Source organism: Anser anser, assembly GCF_964211835.1.
Source record: "Anser anser genome assembly, chromosome: 2".
In the NCBI taxonomy this organism is placed as follows: Eukaryota; Metazoa; Chordata; class Aves; order Anseriformes; family Anatidae; genus Anser; species Anser anser.
This window is the reverse complement of record NC_139721.1, coordinates 63,652,303-63,669,209: the sequence shown is the minus strand read 5'-3', so window position 1 is coordinate 63,669,209 and position 16,907 is coordinate 63,652,303. Positions and strand designations below refer to the sequence as shown.

The 16,907-nt window shown below is 44.7% G+C and overlaps 1 long non-coding RNA gene across 1 annotated transcript; it reads right to left on the bottom strand.

Annotated features, from left to right (window-relative positions):
• Positions 1-6,160: 6,160 nt before the first annotated feature.
• Positions 6,161-15,848, bottom strand: LOC310895702. The gene is made up of 2 exons (XR_014580876.1): positions 15,710-15,848; positions 6,161-6,724 (listed from the first exon to the last, which is right to left on the bottom strand). It is a non-coding gene; the product is annotated as an uncharacterized lncRNA (long non-coding RNA).
• Between the last annotated feature and the right edge of the window lie 1,059 nt (positions 15,849-16,907).

Sequence of the window (16,907 nt, the reverse complement as noted above, 5' to 3'; positions counted from 1 at the left end):
CTTTGGTATGGGCCACCCTTTTAAATCCAAAAGCAACCTTCCCGTTCTGAGGTGAAATCTGATCTGGCAGACATTTCAGTGCCAGAGCCTCTTTTCTGTTGACTCCAGAGGATTTAAGGAGATCTTTTTTTGACCAGCATTGCTGTTAATTTCAAATGGGCACTTGGCCTAATATTTTTTTTTTTCTGAGATTGACGTTACCCAATTTCGCCTACTCCAGTACTTTCTATGCATGCTCTCACTGAAGCTGTGTTCATGAAATTCTTTAATGCCCTTTGTTACATGTTGGCAAAGGCTGGTGTTTTGCTCTGTAGACGTATGCAAGCACATAACTAACTCTCAGCCCATCTCTCCTTGACTGTGTTGGGACATCCAGCCTCTGCTGAGCGGAGCTTTATTGCATGCCTGAGGAAAAAGGCTTCATCCTTTGCCCGGTGATGGCCTTGCACCGATGTGTCAAAGGGGCTTGGAGTCACCCACCACCGAGCACACTGCAGGTTTGTGAACCGGGCTCTGTGGGGCAGCTCCAGCTCAGGCAGCACAGCGTGGGAAGAAAGGGTGGGCAGAAACCTAGGGAAGTGGGACGTTTCCTACTCAGAAGAAGGTGCACGTGTTGCAGGTGATGCCTGTCCTTGTGCGTAAGGATAAAAGACAATTCTGGAGTTTCTGACACCTGGTAAAACTTACTGAGCAAATGGAGAACCCAGCACAGAGGAGCTGGGAGACCCTGAGTATCGCCTGGATCCACTGAACCCTGAGCAGAAGATATCCAAGAGCTTCCAAAGCAGCAAAACTTCTCCACAAAGACCAGACGAAGACATAGCTCTTCTGAAATCACAGGTTGTGTGTAATCCCTCCACATACACCGGTATTTCCACTGTTTTATTCATCTAGAAATAACAAAAGGAGTCAGAGCTTGCCCGGAGTTAGGTGGCAAGCACTGTCTGACCAAAGTCCACATTTCCGAATTGTAAAAGGCTGTAATTGTAAAATTTCTGAATTGAGGCAGGCTGCATGTCAAAATAGATGAAATTAAATCCTCATGGTAGTGCCCTAACCCCCCCGCAGTTTTGTGTCTCCATTTCCACGTCCCGGATCCAGCTGATTTGGGATTGCAGGAGGGGAGAGCCGCGAGCAGCATTGCCCTGCCCAGCCATCGCCCTGGGGGCTCGCCATGTCCCAGCTGCTGTTACTCCTTCCTTTGCCCTCCCGAATGCATTAATTGCTTTGCACGCCCAAGGACTGCTCTTTTAATCAACTGCAGTTTCATCAGCTGTGTGATATTTCTCGGCCAGCTGGAAATGCTGGATTTCTCTCGCGTTTGCCACAATGGGATGGGAGAAGGGAGCGAGCCACAAATCAAGCAGCAAAACACACGAGAGCCGAACGCGCCGTGATGCACAGCCATCTCCTGCCAAGTGGATGAAACACGAGCGCTCTGCTCCCAATTTGACGTCCCTGATTGTTAGAGTCAGGATAAAATACGAACTTAAAGCATTTGCACAACAGCCATCAGGCTGTAATGAGATTTCTGTCCTGTGGTCTCTTGGATATTTTAGACTGCCAGGCCCAACAGTTTGCAGCATATGGTTTAGATTTATGCTTTACATGCATCAGACTCAGGGCATACATCTGGAAGGATGCATGTAGAGTGGATACAGGTGGGCTGTTGGGGAAAAATCTTCAGTGTCTCAAACATTAGCTTTTTCTTTTATTTATTTATTTGTTTATTTGTTTGTTTTTTCTTTCCTGTACCCCACCTAAAAGCACATGTGTAGGGTCCTACCTAATTTCTGTCCCTGGAAAGGTTACAGTAACTATTAAACTAGGACTTTGCCCTCCTCAGTGTTCTTAAAACAACCCACAGGAAAAATACTAGAATTAAACATAAGAAAACCTAAATGCTGAGATGTTTACTTCTGACACATGTGCCAGAATTATGTTTATCCGTGAATGAAATCCAAATACTACTATGCACCTGGAATAATAGAAAAAAACAGGAGTACTCTAGCCATGACCTCTAGCAACTGCAGATTTAAAAAGTAGAGTTTTGCAGTAAACTACCCAATCTGACAAATTTGGGATAAAGAAGGGGAAACTGTTGCTGACACATGGGGAATCCCTTTTAGCCAGTTACTTCTGGCTTCTGCAGGAGCACAGTCTGGTGCTAAACTGGTGCATAAACCATATAACACAGCGACAGCATGATGTTCGTCCCTTGCAGCTCCACCACTGGGGGTGTTTCAATGTTGTTTCAAGCCAAATGCATGGCTCTTGAGTCCCAGGTCTAAGCAAACGGTTGTTAGTGACTGCTGTGAATAGATCCTGAGATCTTCCCTGGACCCTCTTTCCTCCTTTTGTGAGTTACCATTGGGGAAAGCCAAGAAGGGGAAACACACGCAGCTCAGAATCTCCCTGTGGTTATTCCTGGAGCTCCTTGAGCTGCAGCTTGCTCTTACACATGATGCTAACAGTCTTTGCAGGGATGAACAAAATACCATGAGGAGGAAGCTGGTGGGTCAGCACTGGCACTGATTTTAGTATAGCTAGTAACTAGCATTTTAGTCTTTTCAGTTTAAATTTGCAAGCAGTAGACACACATAGTCCTCTCGGTGGCTCTGCAAAAGGCTTCAGAGTCCAGCACTGAGGATCTTCAAGAGTCCTAAAGGTAGCCAGAGAGGGAGACTTATCCCTCTATAATTATATATATATAATTATATACATAATTATATATATATAATTAAAATAAATTCTTTATTTATTTACGAAATGGCTTTGGAAAAGTATGTATTTGATGCTGTTGAGAAGTGGGAACCATGACAGGGATGCAAAGAAAGTAATATGAGCCCAGAGGGGAGCTGCTAGGAGCTTAGACAAAGCTGAATATTTGGATATGCACATGAGCTGAGTAAAAGGCTGTGCAGAAAGTCAGTGTGAATTAGACACTGCCAGCATCTGAGGACACAAAAGGAGGGAGCAGCACACCAAAGGTGGTGGAGAAGCTGTAAGCTTATGGGATGAGCTGAATGGCACTGGTGTCTGTGGCAAGCAAGTGAGCAGGTATCAGGGGCGACTCTGGGAGAATCAGTATCACACCTTGCTGCGGAACATGTTTATTCAGAAACCATTAAATGAGAGTGCAGAGTGGCTGCCCCCTGCAGATTAGCTCACTGTTTATAGAAACCTCTCACATACCTTAAAACCTCCACCTTTCTGTCTCGTTTCTCTCTTTAATCACTATAACTGACTGAGTCAGTATTTCTCCAGGTCACTGACCCAAAGACAGCATCACTACAAAGGATAATGTAGAGCCTTGTGGAGGACACCGGGGCTTTGCACCACCTCTGCTCTGAGAGATCACCTGATGAGCCACATCAGTATGTCAGAGAAAGTGAGCCTTAGTCAAGAAAGTGGCTGCAGATTTAATTCAGAGGATGCTCATGTCTGTGACGTGGTCAGGTTGAGTGTCTATGGCCTGGGGCCCCTTCCTTTGCTTATTCTTGGTGTCTTGTGTCCATAGTAAAGCACCTGCTATCGGTTATCTCATGACTTATTTGCATTTTCTACTGTGTGGCTGTGTAATATTTTTTAGGGTGTGCATTTTCAGAATTTTGGCTCCACGTGAGGATCTGGGGACTTCTGTGTGTGCTTTTGTTCTGGGAATGACTTTTCTGGCCTCAGTGAACACACTGCACAGGCTTAAGGCAAGCTATAAAGCAAAGCAACAACCCCTTTCCTGGAAATGCTTTGCTTGACATGCTGTTGATAGACAACCTCCGAGGAGGCAGTAACAGCTGTCGTCTTTGAATTGAATGCCTAGGATGTTTAAAAACCTAAGTAAGTTGCTTCTATTGAGAGGTGCTGGACAGACAATGTCCCTTCTCTTGTCAGAAGGTGCTAAATATAAATTTCAGAGCCTGCCCTGAAGGCTCCAAATTTGGCCGAAGTAGTTGCTGTCTCGCAGGGTCCGATCCCGTGGGCTGCTACACAAAATGGGACAAAAAGCACTCTCACAGTCCATGCTGTGTCCCTTTTGAGGGTCATGTATGGCTGAGGGCAGAGCTGGGCCACCAGGCGGTGAGGGAAATGGCTTGCCTGGAGGCGATACCAGCTCACCACAGCCCCTGACCCTACAGGGCGAGCCTCCCTCTGCCTGCTCGAAGCCCAGGACGAATTTCACGTAATTTCAGTTTGTGAGCTAACCGTTCCTCATCGAGGGCCAACTGGAGTTACTCATTTTGACTCCATTACCTCGGGCTAAAAGCACACACATGGCTGATGAGCCACATGGAGCGCTGACCGGTTCGCGTGCCTGGAGCCCGGCCTGCTGCTCCAGCACATGCCTTGGCACAAGGCTGGAACCTGCTCTCCTGGGAAGTGCCAGCATGAAACATCATGAATATTGGATATTGGGGAAAAACTTCTTTACCGAAAGGGTTGTTAGGCATTGGAATGGGCTGCCCAGGGAAGTGGTTGAGTCACCATCCCTGGAGGTCTTTAAAAGACGTTTAGATGTAGAGCTTAGGGATATGGTTTAGTGGAGGACCTGTTAGTGTTAGGTCAGAGGTTGGACTCGATGATCTTGGAGGTCTCTTCCACCCTAGATGATTCTGTGTCTGTGTGATATGAATCCGGCCACGTCCCCTCCTAAACACCTCACTGCTACCCAGATTTGGCTAAATACCCTTACCGAGATTTCTCACTGCTCATCCTGCAGGGCACTTTCAGGAAAAGCTTGGCTCACACGGGACACCTGCTAGCTGTACCCAAGGCCTTCCTCTGGCACCCTCATACCAAACACAATGCTATTCAGCTTAAACAGTGCTACCAGCTGAATGAGCCCCATTTATCCCTGAACATGACTTTAAGAAGAGTGATAGAGAGGACAGCTGTGGTCTGAGACAAGCTTAGGGTGGCTCAGCAGCCAGGTTGTTGGTGGCAGCTGGGTGAAATCAACTGCTAATCCATATAGATGACATACTGATGCTTTACAAAACAAACGAACAAACAAACAAACAAAAAAACACAAAAACTCATCAGGTGAGCTTTGTTTCCCTCTGTCTTTTCCTGCTGTAAAGTGCTATTGAACAGGACACAAGCAGTGTCTGCTTTTTAGCAGGAAGCATTTGTGTAGTTTTATGTTTAGAATGGGAGCGTTTTGAGAAGAGGCCTGGGAGTTGCCTCCAAATAATTACCATTGCTTTTTTAATGAAATATATCGTTTGACTCCCTCTTTAAAGAACAGAACTGCCTTATATAACCAATTATTAAAGCTTGCAAGCCTTCCTCAGGCCCATAGATGGCATATTCTAACTATTTGTGCTCTGCAAAGCCAGCAGTGGGATGGAGAGCAGAACAACCTAAAAAGCAAATTAAAACTGAAATGTTTTTTTCATGGGCAAAGGAGAACAGGAGGGTTTATTTTCCCCAAGCCCAGAGGCAGAGCAGTGAGGACTGCAGAGGAGATTCAGGGAATGCCCGTGGTAGAATCCCACCTGCTACTGCTGCTCTAATGATAGACAGGAAAAGCAAGGCGATGGCACAAAGCATTTATGTTTTCTCAAAAACAAAAGCAGGCTGAAAAATGAGGTACAAAATGTAATGCAGGTGGGAATCACAAAAAAGCACACCACAGACGAATCCTGAAGGAAAAAAGAAATCCGCTCCATGGCAGCTGTACAGCACTGCAATGGTACATGCCATGCTGGGTCAGCTTTTAAAGGCTTTTCAAATGTCACACTGGTGGGTGGCATTCCCAGGCAAGAGGACAACAGTAGGGAAAGAGAATGGACCAGGGTTCAAGTCCATTTGCTGAGCTAGCAATCAGACAGTCTGAATAAGATACAAGGTGGGCAAGACAAAGTATTGTCCAACTTTGACCCTTCTGGGCGTTTTGTCTTGAGCTTCCTGTACCAAAATCTAATCCAAGACATTGCATAAAACTAAAGTTGTGTCTTCCTCTCTCACCTCTTCAAGATATTTACTGACGTTGTCACCTTACACAGCAAATTTCTTCCAAAGGCATCCTCTGAGCACAGCGAAATACCAATGCCTGCAAGATTTGGCTGCTGACCAAGAGAAATTCAGGTATTGAGAATTTGTGTGAGCCAGCAGGGGTAGCCAGAATCCATATAAAGGGTAAGGGAGTTTTGGATAAATAGTGAAGTCCTTTGGGACTTTGTTAAGGATGAGCATGCTGGTTTGCATGAAGAGAAGAAGAAAGAGACATTGTGCTTTTTAGAGCATTTTACAAGCAGACCAAAATATGGGCCTGCTGTGACCATCAGTGTTGAGTTCTGTTACTGAAAGGCTCGTATGAAAACACAGAGAACAACACAAGCCAGCACACCGCAGCTTTCAGCAGGGACGACCCGTTAGGGAGGATGCTCAGAGCTTTTCTAATTACGTGTGTGCCAATCACAGAAGCCAAATCATTCCCAGCTCAGCAAAAACGATGCTCAAAGCTGTTACACATTTTGCTGTACCATAGGAAGGAACAATGCTCGCTGGCATCCCTGGTGGGACAGATATCAGTGCCCCCAGATACACAAGCGCAGCCCCAGCAGCACCTACAGCAGGGTGTGATCCCTGCAGATGGCTGGGTGGCCACAACCCAGGAGCAGACCCAGTGACAAACGTATCTGACGTTTTAAATGTACTCCATGCCACTTGCTGCTGCATAGGCTGGTTAGGCTAGAGTCTGAATAGCCCTTTGTCTCCATCCCTGAAAAAAATAATACAGCAAAAATCAGCGGACACGCTTCTTCAGAGAAGATGCTGTGTGATGTGTGAGGGGAGGGCTCAGCGGCATGTCATTTTAGTAACCCCGTGGTATGCTGATGAGTCAACTTTTGTTGAGGATTGTTGCACGTTTTTGTGGATTTTGGCAGCTTCTGAACTGTAAACAGAAGAAAAAATTACTTTTCACAGGCCAAAGTTTGCTGTTGCAGGGTTAGAGGTACCTTCATAATCTAAACTGTGATCCATCTGGAGATCTGCAGCAAAGCTCACCAAAAGCTGATAAAATAAACAGTGGATGAAGAGAATTTATATTGGAAATTATCTCAATAACAGTAATAGTAAAGCAGGCCACGTGCAAGGGTGCCGAGCAGTCATCAGAAATTGTTCCAATGATCCTCAAATAACAAAGACTTATTCTTCTTTGTTTTTGTAACACATGCAATGGTGACTTTTTCAGTGTCCTTGAAACTTGCCAAGAATGGGGAAAAAAAGAAAGGAAAACTATGGAAATAGAGGGGAGTGTATTGAAAATACAGGATGACAGAGGGTAGAGAAATGCCTAATCAGCTTTGATGTGGAGCAGATGTACCCTGCATTCCACAGGCAAACACAACACCGAGGCCTCTCAGAAAACAGCGAGGAGGGAAACTCTCCCGGTTCTGCGTAAAAGCTAACGGGAGACATCTCAGGAATTAGGATGTGCAGCAAAAATATTTCTAACAACACCCCCACACATCCCAAAATGTTCCTATCTAAGGAGGGAAGGTAAAAACAGGCAGAACTAGATTAACACTCTTGGGTACATGGCAGCATTTTTCCAAACTACTCCTGGATTCAGGCACTTTGCAAAGTGCCCTGTGTTGCCCTCAGTCTGGGGATGTTTGCTCTGGCCCCTAGAGATAAAGCTAGTGTGTCATATTTAATACATTACATGAAAGTGTCCAATTAACATGATATGCAAATAAGGAAAATATCTAATTTTGATATATTGCACTAGCAGAAAATGCAAGACAAAGGCACAAGCAGTGGCAATTTACATTATTAGTTCAATATTTTTTTTTTTTCTAATAACAGATGATCCTTTCAAACTGTTAAGTCATAGGAGTACTCAGAAAGGGTTGGTGGAGGGGAAGATTCACAGATTGCTTGGTATCAGCCCACACTGGAAAGCCGCTGAAGCCTTTTCCATTATTCCAGTCTGTAGAGCACAGATCTGGCCTTGCAAGAAATTAATGGCAGAAGCAGCACTGACTCCAACAGAACTGGCGTTTAACCTTCTGGACCATTTGGCTTTATTAGAAGCACGTCAAAGGCATAAATTGCTGGTGAGGAAACGAGAGGCTTTTCCTTGTGGTTGTGCCTCTAGAAGCATGCTGAAGTGTATATATGTGTGTTATAAAGTGCACTTACTGGGCAATTGAGTATATGTGCATATACAAATATATGTAAAGATAATATATTTTGAGAAAGCGTACAATACAATTTGAGAAATGCACTTTGAGGTGCATTTTCTTCCGTCAGTCAGAATATTAATAATTTTTTAAAAGAGGAAAAATGCTCCACTGAATTAGATGAATAGAAAAACTCAAATCCCAAGACTTTGCATTAGTTGTTGTTTTTTTTTTTTTTCCTCTCCAAACAGTAGTGACCTTTTCAGAGAATGAGCTTTGTACCATGCATTATTTTTCTTCTACCACTTATATGGTTGAAAGTTAGAAGAATTCATCATCTTTCCAGTGAAAATACTCTTCCCTTACTTTGGTCTAGTCTGTTCAATATGAAGAAAGAAAATTACTGAGATTAATGATGAAGCATGTTATGTTTTTTTTTTTTTTTCTCCCTGCACTATTCAATCATTTTATTGGATGTGATTGATTGGATGTGAACAGTTAAAATAAAAATCAAAACATAAGAGAATGATAAGAATAAGAATAGCTTCTGAGGACACATACAGGCAACCAAAATGCTTCCTACAGCATTTGGGGCTCCAGCATAATATGCTGTTGCCTTTCCAGCCCTGTATTTCAAGGAGTTCCACAGGACCTGAGGTTTTGCAAGCTGGATTTTTTGGCCAGTCAGGGCTCACAAGAGAGAAAGCTTGAAGAATCAAGCGATCAAGGAGAGGGAGTCATGTGAGAAGGGCTACAAGAGCACAGTTAAGGTTTAAGCTGAAATAAAGCCTGCCTTATGGCAGCAAGTGAAGCCCTCTGTTTTTTTTTCATCTGTGCTGGGGTATACACAGCAAGAAGTCCTTCAAAGTCCCCAGTGCCTGAATGAAATTGATTGAAGTGGAAAAAAATAAAGTCAGGTATTAAAAGGCCTGAAAGCAAGGTAATTGCTTCCAGATGTTTTAAAATCGCTTTCAGAAATGAATAATCAAATCCTTCATAAGCAAGACACAATAGCAGAGGCACAAACAGTCACGAATATTTATGAAGAACTCTGTGGAGGGCACCTTTTCTTTCAACAGGGGCATAAAAGCCTGAACAGCCAACAGCATCCAAAATCTGTGTTTTGGACGGTGGCTTGCTGTAGGCTTTCAGATTGGCAGCCAGTTAAGTAGAAAGGATTGACATGCTAATTACAAATGAACACAGCCATGACAAGTGTTGTAGGCCACAAGTTTTTCAGACCTTAATTGAACGTGATAAGAGATACAAAGACTTCGTTTATTGAACCAACAGCATGGGGCCACCGCCTGCCACTCATCTTTGTATGTGGTCTTATAATAAACAGAAAGGTGAACTTAGAGCCTTATTTCCCTTTTGACTGATTTAGCACAGTGAATATTTTGTGTCATTTAACTTTATTTCAAAATTTGGAATTTGTTAGTTCAGCCTGGTTTTTTAATTTTTTTATTTTTATTTTTATTTTATTTTTTAAGACTGAAAAAGACAGCATCTGCCTTGCACTTCATTCTGTTAAAGACAGGTCATGGCACAGACCTGGATCTGATGCCTGCACCACCTCGTGCACCTCCCGCCCTTTGAGAAGCTGAGCACATACCCCAACCTCAGGTCTAAGGTACCAGGGTGCTCCAGTACGAATAAGTGTGTGACCCAAACCAGTACCTTCATCCCTGTCCTATTAGTTGCCAAAAACCTCACGGTGAGGCTGTGGTGATTATAGGCTGCCTGACTCGATAACACTTTTGGTATCCCCATTCATTTTTAACTGTTTTTAAATAGCTGGAAGGGGTCATGTTTCAGACCTACTAGCTGTGAGGAAACCTGGATCCTGGTTTACTGCAAATGTTGCCCCTATGTTGCCACAGTCAGCGTAAAGATCTGAATTGGCCAAGAGGGTGTATTTAAAAAAAAAAAAAAAAAGAAAAAAAAAGGCCCCGGAATGCTTTCAAGTTCCCATATATGATTTCGAGGAACTTACTTGAGCCTCAACTGAGCGGAGAGTACTCTTAACATCTACTGTTCAAGCAGTTTAACAGAACTGTTTTTCAAGCAAGCTGCACCAACTATGAACAAGGAATTTCAAACATCAGCCATTTCCATAAGAGCGAGTACTCTACTGATGCATAGGTTTCCACAGAAATAATGCCATGGTGTAGTAAAGGAAAGGAGAGAAAACATATGGCCTCAGGAAAAAAACATCTAATAAAAAAAACATCTAATACAGACTTTCAATGACATTAGCATAAATAGGTGGTTTTTTTTGTTTTTGTTTTTGTTTTTTTTTTAAAATCACAGAATGGTTTGGGTTGGAAGGGACCCTAAAAACCACCCAGTTCCAACCCCCTGCCATGGGCAGGGACACCTCCCACCAGACCAGGTTGCCCAAAGCCCCATCCAGCCTGGCCTTGAGCACCTCCAGGGATGGGGCATCCACAGCTTCTCTGGGCAGCCTGTGCCAGTGCCTCACCACCCTCTGGGTGAAGAAGAATTTCTTCCTTGTATCCAAGCTCTCTTTTAGTTTAAAGCCATTACCCTTTGACCTATCCCTACACCCCCGGACAAAGAGTCCAGCTTTCCTGTAGGCCCCCTATAGGTACTGGAAGACTGCTATAGGATCTCCATGGAGCCTTCTCCACGATTAATTCTCAGCCTTGAAGTGAACATCTGTATCTACATGCTCTTCAGCACAGAAAGAAATCAGAAGACATCACATCCAAATTTGGTTCCTATGCTGGAAACAACGTGGTTGGAGGACAGCTGGTGCTTCCCTGCCAAAGCGGGGCTACGAGGTGACCTGACTTCCTCTGGGGCAGATATTTGTAATTAAGACACTCTCAACAGACGATTAAAGAGATTAAACTGAGCTGAAATGCAGGAGTAACAGAGAGGACAGGCCCTGCGCTCACCTTGGAGCTGGCTGCTCTCCCTGCGCAGCAAGGTCAGCTAGGAGCTCCCCAGGCACACAGTGCCTGTGCACGGCACACCAGCCAGCACTGCTCACCTGGTTCTTGCTGCAGTGCCCTGGGACTTTACCCCATCCAAGCCTGTCTTCTTCATCTCCCCTTTGAAGCTGGCGTGAAGTCTGCTGCTTTACCCTGTGTAGCAGAACAGCTGCCGTAAAAAAAGAGCATGAAGTCCCCAAAGATGGACACCAGCCTCCCTTGAGGAATTAAAGCTGATTCCAGGTTTATCTCCCCAGTCTCACCCTCCAGCAGTCTGTTGATACCAAAGCCAAGTCAGGTCTTTCGTAACTGACTTCAGACATGCCCAATGACACCCCAATGATCAACAACCTTCATGTGTTTTGATTCACCCCCACTTGTATTAATACAGCCTGTCACCATCTCATGGGTTTTCCAGCTCAGTTTGTTATATTAAACAAACCATGCCAGAAAAACGTTTTGGTGGCCTTTGCTTCCTCGTTCCGCTGCAGGCAGCAAGCCTGGAAACCTCTGAGCCACAGCCAAGGGCTCTGACCTTCTCCCACCAGCAGCTGGGACTGAAGCTTCTGCCTGCCCCCACACTGCTGCAGGCTCCAAAGACAAAGCCATCAGAAGCACATAGCTTGCACCAGGAGGAAGAGACGGATGAAAGAACCCCGTAACTGAGCTTGCTCCTGCCTCTGCTGAGTTACTCCAGCTTTCTGACCCAAAGCCTCCCTCTTACAAAGAAAACTTGTGCTTTTTTTGAACAGCTCTAGCTACACTACTAAAAGAAACATTTTAAATCAGAGGCCAAGGATGCACACTTGAACTTCCCCTGATTTGTTCAGAGCTTGTTTCATGGATCACCTATGCTTGGACAGTCTCCCGCCTTCACAGGCACTCTGGAGAGCCAGGAATGACAGCAAAACCAAAGGCAGAACTTGGTATTGCTACAGTGCACAATAAAAACTTCATTTTCCCTGTCTAAACAGCTCTCCTGGTGTCAACAGGACAGGGAACAGGAGCATGGTTAAATACCAACTGAAATGTGTGCAAGACTTGGGCCTTAAGCAAGAAATGTCTTGTTTCACACAGAAGGCATTATTTGTGTTAGTCTTTCAGGGGAGGCAGGCAGAATTGAGCAATCGTTCAACGCAAGATGAAGTTTTCTTGCAGTGAGACACAAGCCATTATCAGCACTGAATTAGCTGAAAAAGTGATAAAGATCAGTGACTTTCTAAGCTTGAGACAGATCGACTGCATTTCCACTCACCTTGTACAGCAAGCCTGTTGACAGGTTAGTTAGAGTACAGATGGCTGTGCAAACAAGAGAATATTGATAAAATGAAGACATTTTCCTTCCAAGAAGTGGAACTTATTATTTCCCTTTTGGATCATTTTCCTGCGTGTCAGGTGCAAAAGTCCAAATGCTTTGGTCCTGTTAGTTATTTTGCTGTAATTTGTGTTTCCACCTCCTCTGCTCCACTACCTACCTCTTCCCCAGTCTCTGCAGAGGGTGTTGCATGAGAGAGCAGAAAGAATTACCAGCAGCACTGTTTAATCAAAATGCTTTCCCAATATAAACAACCTAAAAGACAGGGCAGAAGGACAATGGGAAGACCCAAAGGGAAAAAAAATCAACTTGATTAACTTTCCATAGGGATATTTCCTCTGTTCGGAGTTTGTCAGATTGGCACGTGCTCTGCTGCAAACAGTTTCTACAACTAGTGCTATAAGCTACCACAACCTTTTTCCTTTGAGCAGACAGTTTTTCTAGGAACTTCCTTGCTATAGAACTGTGGCTTAATGCTTCCTAAAATACCCTCTTACATGGTACAGAGGAAGTACAAAAGATTATGGAAGCATAGCATGTGTGATAGGTACCTCCTTTCTTAAAAATATCCACTATTTAACCAATTAGATGGTCTTAACTAGTTTTCTGGAAGAGAGATGAGTGAGTGAAGATATACGTCCAAGGAAAGGGAAACAGTCTGCAACAAAATTCCTTTTCTCAGCCCTGCAGTGAACACATGTAATGCTAAGGAGATAATATCAGAAAGTAAGGAGTAACTCTTCAATGACAAATGAAATCAATGACAGAGATGGACACACAACTTCCAGCTGTGTTCTTCAGTGCATTCGCCAAACCTTGAGAGAATTCTGCTAAAGATGAAAAAGTACGTTCACAAGACAGGTGAGCATGGTCACTTTCACTCTAATCTAGTAGATTTGTTGCTCTCCAGATGACAGCAAGTCAAGAACAGAAAAGAATAATCACAGAGGGCATTCACCCAAGCCATCTAATCAACACCTCGAGTAAAGGCGGCCACTAACACTACACTTTGCACATGATATAGCTCAGAGCACTGGGTGGCCTCCTGCTACTTTGAAGTCATCAGCCTTTGATCATCAGCAGCTGCATCTAGACCTATTCTGACAGCAAATCTCCTACCTCCTTAAGAGGTTCAAGTTGTCTAGTCAACCCATTTTGAACTTCACCGCCTCTAGGAGAGTAGAAGCCCTGCTTTTGTAGAATAAGCTCTTATCTGTAGCCGTTCTTCCATTTATGCATCATTTTCCTTTCCCTCAAGTCCCTTATCCCCGAGAATGGCTCCTGTTATCCCTTTATGATAGTTTGGGTTTATTCTCTTCTCCAGGTGCTCCTGTGGCACTGTGCATTGTTCTGCTGTTTCCTGAGAGCAGCTAGATTTCCTTATTTAGATCAGGTGTTCTTTGTGGCATGAAATGCCTTGTTTTAGTGCACACAACGTAAGAACATGAGAATCAAATAGCACAAATATGACACTGTCAGCAGTTAGACTACAGCATCCAGGATTAAGGGATACCCCAAGGCTAAGATACTAGCTGGCAAAGACTGAATTCAGCCAACCTCAATCTTATGTACCACGCAAAACTGCAGTGTCTGCGTGTCGTTGAAAGCCTAATTATATGTCTCCTATGCATCTGTCGCAGCAGGAACCTTCTCTCTTACCTCTCCAGCGCGTGCAAGGTGTGGTCAAGACCAGCCCAGCCGAAACATGGTGGCAGAGGCAGCCTCATCTGGACTGCTGCTTTTCCTGACCGTCCTTAAGCATGGAAGGGAAAAGTGACCTAACTGCGTGTGGGTAACCTGTAGATCATTGCTGCCTTTAGTGCTAGTACCTGGTTTAAAACCTGGGTTTCTGAAAGAGGTGCTGGAAGCTCCTTCAGCCAGCTGTCACCAGTTAGTTACACTTAAGAGTGTTAGTTAAACATTCACATCAGCATTACATTAACAGCAACATTAGCATCTGCTTATTTATCAGTATGCCTCATAAAAAGTGAGCAAGCAATTATTTCCAAGAGCATGTTGTAGTCATTTGCATAGGAGGTGTGTGAATGCTACCGCTGAGCACTCACAGGGACCAGGGAGAGGAGTTGTCTGGAAACCACACTGAGTCTGGACTGAGTAACTAGGTTACACAGTGAGCCTACTCTTACCACCAAGGATGCATTTGTTTCTGCTTTGGTCCCAGGGCAAACAGCCCAGGGAAAGCAGAGGTCTCACATGCATCTGCCTCGTTTGCTGCAATAAGTTTTCCTTCTTTGCTAAGTGAGTTTTGCTGTGTGAACGCTGTTCTAGATGGCTGTGCAGCCAGTGAAGCATCTAAATAGCTCTGAAGGCAAGTTGTGGCATTTAAAGGTCATTCTCATTGCTCTGTCTTGAGAGCGCTCAGCTGACTGAACCAGCATATTAAGTCAGCGACACTGCAGCTAAGTGATGTTTGCCCTGAATAGCTGGTTGCTGAGGTGGAGAGAACAGTTAGAAAAACAGTGCTTGGCTCAGTGAGCCTTCTGGGTGAATTCATGGCTAAATAAATATATAATGAAGTGGTGAATTCATAGCTACATAAATATACAGCGAATCGGTGCCCTGCCCTACAGAGGTCCAGGTGGAACTATGCACTTAGGAGTGAAGCTCTGGTACCGAGACCCTCTATTACAGGTTTTCGTCTTATCAGCATGACAACTGCTTGCTGTCAACCCTGCCTTGGTGTGGCAGTGTGAGAGCAGATGTTTTAAGCAGCTTATTGCTCCCTTGGCTGTGGGTGCTGGAACTGGGGCGTCAGGGGGAGGCACTGCTTGCAGGAAGCTGGCTAGGAAAGGCAACAGCCAAGGAATTTGAGAGCACTCAGATTTCCCCGTGCACCTTCATCCCTACTTTTGTGCACCTGTAGTGGGGCATTTTTACAGCACGGATTGACACAGAGATATGATGCCGGCTTCTCAGTTAACACCACACAGTAGCAAGAGCACCCCAGCTTCTCTGAGAATGTGAAAAAGATACAACCATGAATCCCCACGTTAATTAAAAGTAACAGAATGGAAACAAGCAGTAAGTTATTTTGCATCACTGCCACAAGCTGGGATTTAAGATAGGGCACCACTTATCAAATGTTACACAAGACTAGCTCACACCACCTAAACGTCTGGCTTCGGACCAGGGCAAAAGCAAGCACTGTAAACTGAAAAAACTGTAATTGCTGTTAACATCTGATACACATTCCTCCTCCAAGCTTTTTTCTTTTATTTTTTTTTTAAGGGATGGAGCGTATTTTGTCAATTAAACTTTGGCCCTCAGGGCCACTTACTCACCTGCCATGGAGCATCTCGACCTGGGGCACCCTTTGGGGGCCATGCTGAGGTAGAACAGCTTTGCTCGCCCAGCTCTCTCCTTCCCCTCTATGGTCCCAGCAGGAGGTGGAGCGCTGTGGCTGCTTCTGCAGGGGTTTAACCTCACAGGTGTGTGCCATCAGTGAGGAGTGCCCCCTGCCATTACCCTGGAAGGATTAATAGCAGCCAAGGGATATTCAAAGCCAGCGGTCAGTCTGTGGCCTTTGGAAACCTCGTAGCACAGGGAGGGCTCTGATAAAGTGGCAGAGGTTTTATATGCTGGCTTTTGTGGATATGCCTTTATATCTGGTAAAGATCATCACGGTACAAGGTACAGAAGCAGCCCCGTGTGTTTCCATCAGCCCCATCACCAGTGACAGACAGCAGATCCACCTGCAGGTGCCACAGTGCCTATGTCCTCAGTGCCCATTCAGGAATAACAGGCTTTCATAATATTGTGACGCGGGACTTTGGTGCCTTAACGTGTTTGCTAGTGTGAAGGAGAACAGCATTAAAAAAAAAAAAAAAAAAGGTAAAAAAGGTGTTTGCTCTCAGGAAAGCTCTCTGTAGTTAGCAAACAGGGGAGACCTCCACTGGGTAGCGTAATGTCCCCTTGATGTTGTACGCAGCACAGCTGTATCTGAATGAGGCTGAGGGTGGATGATTACGGCAGTGTACAACAAGCCATACGTGGCTGCAAGGGAGTTTCTACCTCCTCTCAATTGCATGTGATTTTTTCCCCCTGTGGTCAGCCAGCTGCTGACTGTAACTACCACAGTCACCATCAGTCTTCAACAAGCGTCTGAAGGTCTGGTAGAAAGAGGTTAAGAGGAAAAGAGTCTGAAATCCTCCCTGACGGGCAGCTATTTCTCTGCACGTATAGTGCCTGGCACTGCAGTGACCCCAATCTAATTTGGCATCCCCACGGTAATGCATTTTAAATGCCATTACTTTGAGAACAATGAGGCTGATGTTTAATGGACAAACAATCCCAGGTGAAATAACACAGTAGATTTCATAAATTAAAGCCAAAGATTTAAGGGAAAAATCCAGACATAACTCTTTCATCAGTGCATAGGGTAAACGGATTTTCTGACCAAGCAGCCCTGCAAAATGACCTCGCAGCGATGTATTTCCAGGATTCGTGCTGGGATGCCACCTATCTGGCTGGCTTCTGCTC